This window comes from Sorex araneus, chromosome 6, assembly GCF_027595985.1.
Source record: "Sorex araneus isolate mSorAra2 chromosome 6, mSorAra2.pri, whole genome shotgun sequence".
Classification (NCBI taxonomy): domain Eukaryota; kingdom Metazoa; phylum Chordata; class Mammalia; order Eulipotyphla; family Soricidae; genus Sorex; species Sorex araneus.
Genome location: NC_073307.1, coordinates 6,190,733 through 6,200,460, shown reverse-complemented (window position 1 = coordinate 6,200,460; position 9,728 = coordinate 6,190,733). Strand labels below are relative to the sequence as shown.

The window sequence follows — 9,728 nt, the reverse complement described above, 5'->3', positions numbered from 1 at the left end:
ACTTGCCCTGCACGTGCCGAGCCAGGTCCAACCCCCGGGAGAGTCTCCCCAACACGGCCGGGGGGAACCCCAGAGCACAGAGTGTGGCTCAAAACTGACAAAGAAAGTCAGCGCTAGGAGGGATACTGGGCTCGTCGGGGGTGGAGAATGGGCACTGGTGGGGGGATGGGTACTCGAGCACTGCATGCCTGAGACACAGGCACGAAAGTTTGTAAGTCTGTAACTGTGCCTCACGGTGATTCACGGATAAAAAAATTTCAAAAAGAAAAGGAAGGGAAAGAAAGAAAGTCAGCACGAGTGTCAGAACAAGTGTCCTGAATTCAGCGCCCTGCCGCCACCAGCAGGGCGGGCTGGTCCTGCCACAGTTGCGAAATCCCCCCGGGGTCGGGGCCCCCCATCTCATCTCAGATGGCCCTTCAGGAGCCCCAGAGACAGCCGGGCAGCTCAGGCAGCTGCCTCACGGGCCGCTGACCCCAGTTTGATCCCCGGCGACACATGCAGTCCCCTGGACAGCTGGACACCACGGGGGTCCCTCCGGGCACAGAGGCTGGGTACAGCCCTCGGCCGGCCCCGCCAGTCAGGAAGAAGCCCCCCTGCGTGTCCCCAGCTCTGCCTCCGACCTCAGCCACCCCATACGCTTGGTAGAAAACTCGGGCTTAGGCCGTTTTCACAAACATAAGAAGGGGGAAACGGGTTTCCCTGAAAAGCGTTTTTTGCCTCGAGGAGGTCAGTGAGCATTGGGGTGAATAGGGAAACAGGGAGCCGAGCAGTGCCACCTGCTGGCGGGCACCGGGATACCGGGCCACTCCACACCAGGATGCATTTTGCAGCTCTGCCCGCTTGTACGCGCTCAGATTGCCACAGAGAACTTTTTATCTGACCAAGTCTTTTATCTGACCAAGTCTTTTATCCCTCGGAATCTTTCCTGTGGGAAAAAAGGTTGGTTTTTATTTATTTATTTATTTATTTATTTATTTATTTATTTATTTTGGGGGGGTCGTCTGTCTCATGCTACACGACAAATGTAGAGTACACAAGAAAATGATTCATTTGCGGAAATGCAGAGCCTCAGACTTCTCTGGAAGACGGGGGAAAGTGTTACCATGTTAAGCTTCCGGATCCTGATGTGTTCAGTCATTCCATGCCAAGATTCACAGTCATGAGTCAAGAATGCTTTCTGGGGGCCGGAGCAATAGCACAGCGGGTAGGGCGTTTGCCTTGCACACAGCCGACCTGGGTTCAATCCCTGGCATCCCATATGGTCCCCCAAGCACTGCCAGGAGTAACCCCTGAGCATCGCTGGGTGTGACCCAAAAAGAAAAAAAAAAAAAAAGAATGCTTTCTGTCCCACCGAGGACGACCCTTCCTTCCTTCTCCGAGCCCTGACGTGCAGAAGTGCAGGCGGCCTGGCTCCCTCAACCAAGTGGCCGCACCATCCAGCGGGCCCGGGCTCCGGCCTTCAGGAGCAGCCGTCCACCCGACAGCTGTCTCCCGAGTGCCTGGCCGTGTGCCGGCTCCAGGATCCACAGTGGGTTTCGACAGACGCCCAAACCGATGAAGCCCTGAATCCAGAGAATTCACATTTCAGCGGTTGGCTGTTCACTTGTTGCTAAGGTTGGCTGGGCAGACCCCCGGGGCTCGCTCTCCGGACAGCCGGGAAGAAACTGCACCCGTAGTACAGCCACAGTAAGGGAGGGCGGTGAGTGGGGAGGAGCCAGAAGTGGGGGGGGTGCGGGGGGAGCTGCTCCCAGCGGTCATGCAGTGCTTGAGGCAGAAGCCGTGTCAGCCGCATGCAGAGTGGACATTTTGACCCTCCGAGCCAGCTTCCAGCCTACCCATGGCCAGACGGGGCCCCTGGAGTAAGCCCTGAGCACAGCTGGACGTGATACCCCCAATCTAACTTGTATCACAAGTATCACTTGTTGTCCCGTAGATCTTCGATTTGCTCGAGCGGGCTCCAGTAACGTCTCCATTTGTCCCTGTCAAGAGCTAGTGCAGCCCAATGATATCTGCCTGCTCCAGGAACAGGAAGAGCCTCAAATCGTTCATTCAGGGATTTGATGAAGAAGTCTGACCATCTAGTTGGTGGGCGGCCACGAGGTCTTCTGACGTCCCGTGGAATCCAGTAGGTAACAGCTCTGGTCCAGCGGTCATCTCTGAATCGCATTACATGACCGGCCCATCTGATTTTTGATGCCTTGGCAAACGAGACAGCATCCTTAATTTTTGACCATCTAATAAGAATAATAAATAGTACACTTGAAACTCAATCATGAATAACTTTGTAATTCATGGTGATTCAAGCTTTTTAAACAACAATAGTAATAATAATATAACTAAAAATTATATACCTGCAGCTCAATAATGAGTAACTTTGTAATTTATCGTGATTCAATAAAAGCTAATAAGAATGTGAAATTAAGATAGGTAAAGATACTTTCTCCTTTCCTGAGCACATTTCTCTCACCTCAATGTTCAAACTGCTGAGGTCAGGAGACCCCTATGGACAGTGTGACTATTTATATATTTATTTTTAATGCGGTAGGGCGTTTGCCTTTCACGTGGCCAACCCGTGTTCGATTCCTCCGCCCCTCTCAGAGAGCCCGGCAAGCTACCGAGAGTATCTCTCCCGCACGGCAGAGCCTGGCAAGCTCCCCGTGGCGTATTGGATATGCCAAAAGCAGTAACAATAAGTCTCACAATGAGAGATGTTACTGGTTCCCCACTCGAACAAATCGATGAGCAATGGGATGACAGTGACAGTGACTTTAAATTATTATTTTTTTAATTACCTTTTTTTCTGATTTCTGCTAATCTGCGCTTTGTATTTTCTTTAATTTTTTTTTCCTCTCGCTTTTCTTGTGTCCTGCTGTAGACAAATATCCTGGTACTTCTTCCACTTTCCTTCTAGAATTCTCTACAGCCATGTTGACGAACAGGAGTCACATATGCCTGTCTGAAGGAAAGGCCGAGTTAGAAGTCAGTGTACATAGACAACTTGACCTCATAGATCCGAAATAGTCTCAGCAGGCCCTCAACAGTCGCTCTATGCATATTTCACCTTGCTTCGTGTTGGTTTCAGGTCACACCTGGTTTGTGTTGGTTCCCGTCACACCTGGTTCCAGGTGCTCAGGGGTCACTCCCGGCACTGTGCCAGCAGTGAACGTCCTTCCAGAGGGAACACACTGCCCAAACCAGCTCGTTACAGAATCGTTTTACGTTCTTACGACTAAGCGGCTAATGGAATTATCCATCAGATGCCACAGCCACAATGAATAGTGACGTATACCGACATATTACATATCGACAGGTATGCAACATGACACGGTCACAGATGCTTCCTCCGGAGGGCCCCACGCACTGCCAGGAGCACACAACAGCTCTAACAGCCTCCCCTGCTCTACCTGGACTAACGCCAGGTAGAGTCTTACCTCCTAATCTCGGCTGTTGCACAGGAGAGAAAATAAATCAGTTACTGAAATGCTCGCTCCTCTGCCGACAGAAATCACTGCAGACTGCCATGGCACCACTGTTCAAAGCCATTCGAATGAGCCTGTGCACGTTAATTTATTTGTCTTATTCATCTTTGGTCCTTTTTACTCATCTTTGATCCCCTGGCGACCCCCCGAGTACCTCTGCGAGTGACCCCCGGACGAGCCAGGAGTGGCCCTTGAACACCACCAGCTGTGACCCACAAAACTAAAGACAACAAATGACTAACCTCTGACTGTCAGCAACCCGGCTGAGAAGATACAGAGAATTTCACTGGGTACAGGGGAGGGAGCCTGGCATGTAACTGGCCCAGGTTCGATCCCTGGGACCACAGGCCAGCCAGTTTCAGGGCCGCTGGCCACTTCTCCCCGTCCCACCTGGTAAAGTAAAGGCACCGCGTCGATGTTCATTTCAATAAAAACGGGGCTGAAGAGGTTGTGAAGCATCCTTGATTCGGGGAGGGCACGATCAGTAACGCACGAGGGAGAGACAAGGACGTGCGTGGGGGGGGTAAATCTGACATCCCCAGCAGCTTTCGATAGAGGGACTGGCTGCGTGTGGGGACAGAGGACACGTGAGACGCAGGTACCCTGTCACGAGGCCAAGACTCGGAGTCTGCACCGCTCTGGGGTTAAAAGCATCAGGACCCATCCTAGGTTGGACCCACCGTCCTTGCTTCAAACAGTCTGGGAGCCGGGAAGGAGGTACAGGAGGGGACCCCGGCTTGCTCCCTAGCACAGCACACAGTACCCCAAACACACGGGACCCCCAGCACCTCAGGCATGACCCCTGAGCGCAGGCCAGAAATAAGAGTCAGGAGTATCCCCTGGACACTGATGAGCCGGAGAAGCTCCCAATTAATTTTTTTTTAATTTTTTAATTTTTTTTTAAATCACCGTCAAAAAAGTTACAACGCTTTCAGGTTGAAGTCTCAGTCACTCAATGATCAGACCCCCATCCCTTCACCAGTGCACATGTTCCACCACCAAGAACCCCAGTATACCCCCCTCCCACCCCCTCACCTGTGTGGCTGATGATATTCACTTTATTCTCTCTATACTTTGAATACATTCAATATTACAACAGAATACTATTATTTTTAGAAATTCCCCCAACAATCAAACCTGCTGAAAAGGCATCATTTGATAATTTGTTTTCCATTGCTGAGAATGAAGAGTATATGACCTGTTGCAGCCAGAGAGTTTTGGGTTTCTGATATTTTAGCTCAGTTCGCAGTTTCGTCTGCGGCTGCTCCGGATCTCGTCTGGGCAGAGAGCATGCCGGTAACACCCCCATCCCAAGGTCTCCTGCACGCCAGGTCTCTGCAAGCTCGTACATCTGGGTAGTGGGTTCTAGAAGAGGGCGGTCGCCACGTGGGTGCTGCCCCTGCCGCTGCCATCACCCCCGACGAAAGAAACGGTCGAGAGAGAAAAGCCTTTCCCCTCCCGGGGCGGCATGGGGTTGTGGCTCAGTTCACAGTCTAGATGCACTTCTATAAGGAGCCGCTGGGTGTCCAAAGTGATTAGAAGCCCTCCAGGATCAGAGTCTTTAAGGAGCAGAGGGGCCGTTTCGCTCTGGATCTCGTCTGGGCCTCCCGATTAATTTTAAGAGAATTTTTAAATTAAAAAGATACAAATGTATCTTGAGTTAATACTGAATTTTAAAACTTCAAAATGTAATTTAAATAGAGATAAATACTTTAAAACTTAACTCTATCAGAACCCACGACAGCTTCTCCCAGAAGGGAGCATAGAATGAGGCTCCCATAGCCAGGCCACCGGACTCCACGCCAGGCTGTTTGCACTTGGGGTGCCCCAGAGGGGGGCGGGTGAGAGCCCTCCCTGCCCCAAGGGGCCCAGCCCTGGCAGCCAAAAACCTCCACAACCCAATTGCTACCACACTTAGGGCCACTCCCCACCCACTCGGGCCGAGCCTCCCGCATGAATGAAGTCCTATGGAACCCAGGTAAGTGGAACTTTGTGACCTTGGACTCTGGGCGCAACGGGACCAGGAGCGGAGATCCTCTGTCCATTTCCCCCAACCCAGTCTCTGGCAACCCAGGGGTCACTCCCATAAGCCACCTCCTGCTGGCGCCAGACAATCTCATCATCAGCCACCATCCAGATCACATGGCTGCTTCTCCGGGAAGGGAGCATAGAATGAGGCCCCCATAGCCAGGCCACCGGACTCCACGCCAGGCTGTTTCACTCGGGGCACCCCAGAGTGGGGCGGGTGAGAGCCCTCCCCACCCCAAGGGACCCAGCTCCGGCAATCAACCTCCACTACCCAACCTCCGCCATGCTCCGGGCCACTCCCCCACCTGCTCAGGCCGAGCCTCACATATGAACGAACATGTTCCTGGACACCTCATACGACACTCCCTACCCATTCTCCATAACTACCACACCCACCACACCATGTTTGAGTTTGATGGGGTTCAGACAGTAGGCAACAAATCACAGAGGGAAATATACATGTATATGCATATACACATATTTTCAGACATATATACCAAAGCGCACACCACCCAAACTTTAACAACATGCTAGTGATATCCTATAGAATGTCTTAATGGTTCCTGCCAAAACAGAACAATTTTCACACTGTTTCCTATAGGAACATTTTTGTGTAAGCGTGTTCAGCAGTTCTGAACAATGCATAGCAGACAATGCAAAATATATTCTTTAGGCTGTGTTTTGGGACAGAGATTGGAGTTTGGGATGGAAACATCCCGAATTTGCTGGTGGGAAGGTGTAACAGTGATGGGATTGGTGTTTGAATATTACATGTAATCAAATATTGTGAACTAAGTTATAAAATGGGACTCCACACCAGGTTGTTTTCACTTGGGGCACCCCAGAGGGGGGTGGGTGAGAATCCTCCCTGCCCCAAGGGACCCAGCCCCGGCAGCCGACCTCCACTACCCAACCGCAGCCACACTTTCCAGACACATTATAAGACACTTCTACCCATTTTCCATAATTACCACACCATATTTGATGGAGTTCAGACAGTAGGCAGCAAATCAAATCATAGAGTAATATATATATATATATACACACACATATATATTATATACGCATATTATATATATACATATATATCTTGGAGAGCCCAGCAAGCTACCAATTGTATCCCGCTTGCACAGAGTCTGGCAAGCTACCTGTGGCATATTAGAAAATGCCAAAAACAGTAACAATAGGTCTCATTCCCTTGACCCTGAAAGAGCCTCCAATCGTTGGGAAAGATGAGTAAGGAGAGGCTGCTAAAATCTCAGGGCTGGGAGGAATAGAGACGTTACTGGTGCCCACTCAAGTAAATCAACAAACAATGGAATGACAGTGATACAGTGAACTTATAAAATTTTAAAAAATGTTTTAGTTGTAAAACTTAACTATCTTATTCAATCTTGGAAAAGAATGTCACAGTTCTGGAGTCCAGAGTCCAGTTCGTTGGCATCTCCCTGGGACTCCTACTCACTTTTCTGCACTGTTGAACTGGGCAGCACTTCCCAGCAATAATGGGAGATTTCGTCATTTTCCTCACCTTTCGCCAAACATTCCACCCTCTGCTGGTGATTTGCCCCTTCATAGCACCCTTCAAACCCTGGCATCTGGCAAGGTTCCCTTTGTTCCTAGAAAAGCTCACAATGGCCGTGGGTTAGGCTGTCCCAACTATCCTTTGCAGTGACCCACAAATATTAACCACATCGAACGAGGTCAACAACTCTGTTTGTTGTGCTCGCCTCGGCAGCACATATATTAAAATTGGAACGATACAGAGAAGATTAGCAAGGCCCCTGAGCAAGGATGACACGCAAGTTCGTGAAGCGTTCCATATTTTTGAAGTGCACGCTTCACCAAGAATACTTTATTCAGCTAAATTCTCATTCAAATCGAAGGAACTATACACTATTTTGTGGATAAGCAACAGCTTAGGAACTTCATAGACTCAAAACCAAATCTAAAAGAAGGACTAAAGGAGTTATTGTAAGACAAGAAAAACCCCTATAAGCATAACAAACCCTTACAGAAAGGTGGCACAAACCCCATAACAATAATCTCTCTCAATATCAATGGTCTAAATTCACCAATTAAGAGACATAGTGTGGCAAAGTGGATTCAGAGACTGAACTCAACATTCTTCTGCCTATAAGAAACACATCTGAACAGCCAGAACAAACACAGACTCAAAGTCAAAGGATGGAAAACAATCCTGCAAGCAAACAACTCCCTCAAAAAAGCTGGGATGGCCTTACTAGTATCGGGCAACATAGATTTCAGGTTGAAAAAGATTAGAAGGGACACTGAAGGCCATTTTTATTAATCACTGGATATGTACAGGAAGAAATCACACTCGTAAATGTGTATGTACCCAATGAGGGACCAGCTAAATACCTACAACAACTTATACCTTAACAGACCTTAAGAAGGACATTGTGAGCAACACAATAGTAGTTAGAGACTTCAACACCACCCTATCACCTCTGGATAGATCAAGAAGTTTAAAACTCAGCAAGGAAATATTGGCTTTGAACGAAGAAATAGAAGAGAGAGGGCTAATGGATCTATACAGGAATTTATATCCCCCCAAAAAAGAATACACATTCCTCTCCAGTGTACATGGAACATTTTCCAGAATAGACCATGTGCTGGGCCACAAAACACACCTCAACAGAATCAGGAAGATAGATATTGTACCAGCTATCTTTTCAGACCATGATGCACTGAAGATAGAAGTTAATCATGTACAGAAGCAGAAAACCAAATCAAACAACTGAAAATTAAACAACTCAATGTTGAACAATAAATGGGCCAGGAAGGAAATCAAGGAAGAAATCAAAAGGTACCTGGAAACAAATGAGAATGAGGACACGAGCTACCAGAACCTGTGGGACGCAGCTAAAGCTGTGTTAGGGGAAATTTTATAGCCCTTGAAGCATTTCTCAGGAAGGAAGAAAGGGCCCACATAAATAAATTGACTTCACAGCTCAAGACTTTAGAAAAGGACCAACAGAAGAAGCCCAAACCAGGCAGAAACTTTGATACATCTACACAATGGAATACTATGCAGCTGTTAGAAAAGATGAAGTCATGAAATTTGCATATAAATGGATGAACGTGGAAAGTATCATGTTGAGTGAAATGAGTGAGAAAGAAAGAGACAGGGGCTGGAGCAATAGCACAGCGGGTAGGGCATTTGCTTTGCACGCGGCCAACCCGGGTTCAATTCCCAGCATCCCATATGGTCCCCTGAGTACTGCCAGGAGTGATTCCTGAGTGCAGAGCCAGGAGTAACCCCTGTGAAGAGCCAGGTGTGACCGAAAAAGCAAAAAGAAAAAAGAAAGAAAGAGACAGACACAGAAAGATCGCACTCATCTGTGGAATATAAAGTAGCAGAGTGGGAGACTAACACCCAAGAGTAGTAGAGATAAGAACCAGGAGTCTGCCCCACAGCTTGGAAACTGGCCTCACATGCTGGGGGAAAAGGCAGCTGAGACAGAGAAGGGAACACCTAGTAGAGGATGTTGGGAGGACCCACTCGGGTTGAAACATCTGTGTGCTGAAAGTAGACTGTAGACTGAACATGATGGCCACTCAATACCTCTATTGCAAACTACAACATCCAACAGGAGAGAGAACAAAAGGGAATGGCCTGCTGGCAGAGGCAGGGTGGGGTGGTGGGGGTTGGGGTTGGGGTGGTGGGAGGGATACTGGGAACATTGGTCGTGGAGAATGGGCACTGGTGGAGGGATGTAAACGCAATGCAAGTTCGTAAGTTTGTAACTATACCTCACGGTGATTCACTGATGAAAATAAACAAATAGATAAATAAATAGATAAATAAATAAATAAAACAACTCTCTTTATTCTTTTGGTGTTGGGCCACACCCAGTGGTACTCCCGGTTTACTCCTTTCTTTGTGCTCCAAGATCACTCCTGGCAGGGCTCTGGGTATCGAACCGGGGTGGGCAGCAGCAAGACCAGTCCCCTCCCTGCTGGACTGTCACTTCAGCCCCCGACAACAAATCTCAGCCTCAACTCCTCACACCCTCTCTTGCTTTTGGAGCACTGGCTGTCCAGTGGGGAATCTGAGAGGACAAAGGGCCGCCTGACCCTTCCCTTTGTGCCCTCCAGGTCACTCAGCCGCCCCCAGGGCTTCCGCAACGGGAACTTGTGTCAGGCATCTCGTAAGAGCCTTCCAGATGGGAGCCTTGTCGGTGAGGTCTTGCCAGG

At 48.9% G+C, this 9,728-nt stretch overlaps 1 non-coding gene across 1 annotated transcript; it reads left to right on the top strand.

The window, feature by feature from the left end:
• Positions 1-7,229: 7,229 nt before the first annotated feature.
• Positions 7,230-7,336, top strand: LOC129406182 (U6 spliceosomal RNA). Its single transcript, XR_008630845.1, has one exon. It is a non-coding gene; the product is annotated as a U6 spliceosomal RNA (small nuclear RNA).
• The last annotated feature ends 2,392 nt before the right edge of the window (positions 7,337-9,728 follow it).